The sequence below is a fragment of the Topomyia yanbarensis genome, chromosome 2 (assembly GCF_030247195.1).
Source record: "Topomyia yanbarensis strain Yona2022 chromosome 2, ASM3024719v1, whole genome shotgun sequence".
Taxonomy (NCBI): Eukaryota; Metazoa; Arthropoda; class Insecta; order Diptera; family Culicidae; genus Topomyia; species Topomyia yanbarensis.
The window spans coordinates 244,117,891-244,121,108 of record NC_080671.1 but is presented as its reverse complement, the minus strand read 5'-3'; the positions used below and the strand labels follow the sequence as shown (position 1 = coordinate 244,121,108).

The following is a 3,218-nucleotide window of genomic DNA, read 5'->3' as shown; positions in this document are numbered from 1 at the left end:
GTTTGAGACTAAAATTAAGGACATTTGAAGTAAAATAAGGACGCTTTCCAAAAACCTCGAAAATAAGGACATGTCCTTTAAAATAAGGACGGTTGGTAACCCTAACTTTGAAATCAAAAATGATTGTGATTCTATACATCTATCAAATAGCGATTAGACAAGTCAATGTGCCTTCACTTTGCTCCATCGATTTTTTTTAACACTTTTTTATTATTACTTGGTGTAGGATAATTTAACATCAATATTTAGTATTACCAACGACACGACCTGAAACTCTGTGAAACCTTTAACAGAAAACTTGTCCGAGTCATTCACCACCAGTACATTTAGTCACCCCTCCATGGAAACGAAAAAAATAGTTTTTCAGCAACACTTCCTTGCTTTGATTTTCAGTTGCTGGGTAGCAACCATAATTTTATGTTTACCTTGAGTCTCAAATTGGTTCTAATGTCTAATAAATAAGTTCCTTTTTTTTAATTTTAAAGTTCAGTGGAGCGAAACATTTAGTGAAAAACATGCTAGATTTCAGTTTATCGCTTAATAATCGTAAGTACTATCTTGTGTGATTCCATCGAGGTGTACATCCCGATTTGGCCAATACTGCAGCTAATATCTAAACAGATACAATACAAACATTAGCTGCTCCGGTGTTATGAACAGTATTCTTGCTCCTTCAAAGTTAAAAAAATCAATTGTTTCAATCGATTTATTGTAAAATCACACGTACCAAAACTTTATTGATCAGAGTAATTTTTTTCAGAGCATTTTTATGCAAATATTTTACTGCTTTCCACTCATCATCAAAGTCAGCTTGGGCTTGAGAAGAAAACTTTACGCAAATCACAAGTAGGGTGGATGTACCAATAGTCGCATGCTTAAGAAAAATTTTTGATAAAAAATCGATTAATAGACCTATGGGCAATGTTAATACATTAAACGAAAGCTTTCAGTCCCTACTTCATAGTAAAAGTATAAAGATGGCTTAGTAACCAATTTATGTATTCAAAACCGCTTGTACCACTATAGGAACACATGTACCAATAGTGGTGCAATCGCTAATTTCGGTTCCTATTGTTGCAAATCCCATTGCTTTCTTATGGGACTTGCAACTATAGGTACACTACATCAACTATAGGTGCAAGGGAGCTCAAAATTCTAAGAAAATCATTTTTTCAATAGTTATTTGAGCAAATTTCAAGGATAACAGTTTTATTGTCGCATAATTTTAGTGCGATGAATCGATAAAAAAAATATTTGTTGATGGTTGGTACCTTAGTTAGGCGTATAACCCACTACTGCAACTATTGGTACACCTCAACTATAGGAGCACCCACCCTATTTCCAAATATAAAAAAATAATCAAAATAACCAAAACTTAGTGCAAATATCACGCTATGGTGATTAAACACCATATGCAAATGGACTGTGCCAGTGAACCAGATTTCAAAATGGTAAGTTTTGCTTGCGATTCTCACCTTCCCAATATTCGCGCTAATTACGCTTCATCTTACCAGATTTTGAACCATTTATCCATTTGGAACATGGTATACGCGGCCTGTTGGAGAATTGTTCTATGGTTCGGAGAACACCAACCATTGATGACCCGTCCGATAGCCGACAAAGGGAGATTAGCCACGTTGCAACCATCAGGATATTAATACCAACGAGTACACGAACTGCCGTGACTATTACCCGGTTGTGTAAAAAAGTGTAGCTCTGGATTGTGTGGATTTTGTTGTTCCATCGATTTATTTAGGACCTGCATGCGGCAGAAATCTAAAGAAGTGGACATTAAATTATAGGTAAGTGCTACATTGTTTTTATGTTCAAAGCGAATATTGAAGATAGTACAGTTCAACCCCCCGTCGCTCTGTTCCAGATATGTCTATTCAAGAGAATGAGGGCAAGTAGAAGTATTCCATCCGATTGGATACAAAATATGTTCTTCGACTATACCGCTTCTCGGAAGATGTATTCGAAGGCATCGGCGAAGAATAATATAATATATAATGTTTTATATGCTCGGTGTTTATTTTGAATCTGAATGTTATTCCCTTATTCGACGTGTGTCATTACATCGATGAGTCCATCACAGTCCACTCCCGATGGTAGCAGATATATCGTCGTATCTCTGATGAAGGCGGTAGTTTGTGATTATAGGAAATGATGACTCAAATCTCTTGATGTTTTCAGGAAAAGTATTCTATTACCTAACGAAAAGGTTGTCGATCTACAATGTGATTAATTTTTACGTAGCTGATTATCACATCCACATGAGAGTGAATAGACTTTGAAACAGCGTGAATCCAACATGATCCCAATGCATCGTTGCAGCAAGCCGTGTTTTCCATCAACGGGGCAGAGGGAGCTAAGATAGAAAACTGCCGTCACTAATTGTGTATGATCATACACCTAGGGTTGACCCGCAGATTTCTAAAGCTCTGGAGGTAGACATCAACATTAGTATACGCTGGAATCTGACAAAAACGCGATTCCAAGTGATTGTTCGACATTTAGAATTTCACTTCCCCGGTCAACCGAATACAAAATCACCAGCCACTCTCGCTGTGGAAGATAAGCTATACGAGCATTACCCTCCTAAACAGCTGACAGGAAAAGGCGAGAGGCAGAATATTAGCATTGCCTGGAAATTACACTGCGGTGTCTTCCAGAATTTTTTGCAGGGTACGAAGAATCCGGTTACTCGTCGCCAGATTACAACAAAGGAACAAAGCTCACCTCCTTAGACAATATTTAAAAACCGCTGAAGGACGTTAACACGAAAAGAACACATTTGATATTGACTCGCCCACCAATCAAGGAGCAGCTGCAAATAAGCATCAGCAACAGAAAAGTGGTATGGGAAAATTAGAGGAATTTAATTTTTTTAAACCATTTTGAGCGACTTAATAGAATGTAAATTATTAAATTTTAGTAAATGGCGTAATATTTTTTTTCTCCCAAAATGGCAATAAAGTAGATTTGTTTTTCATACTAAATCCGAAATAGTTGTCCGACGGTGGATCTTGGCCACCTAGAAAAGAAGGGTTGGTCGGGAAAATAAATCTGAACCCAAGAAGTGGTAAAAGCCTAACTTACACTTTTCACACATAGTGCATAGAAATAATAAAATTCAGTACTAAAGTTTAAATTACCTGTTTTCTCACCGGGCCCGAAGAAATTGACGTAAAACATGGAGGCCAGAAGATCGCCTCCAA

The 3,218-nt window shown here is 37.1% G+C and overlaps 1 long non-coding RNA gene across 1 annotated transcript; it reads left to right on the top strand.

Moving 5' to 3' along the window:
- The first annotated feature begins 1,400 nt into the window (after positions 1-1,400).
- LOC131683023 (uncharacterized) lies at positions 1,401-1,990 on the top strand. The gene is made up of 3 exons (XR_009304323.1): positions 1,401-1,451; positions 1,515-1,802; positions 1,880-1,990. It is a non-coding gene; the product is annotated as an uncharacterized LOC131683023 (long non-coding RNA).
- Positions 1,991-3,218: the final 1,228 nt, after the last annotated feature.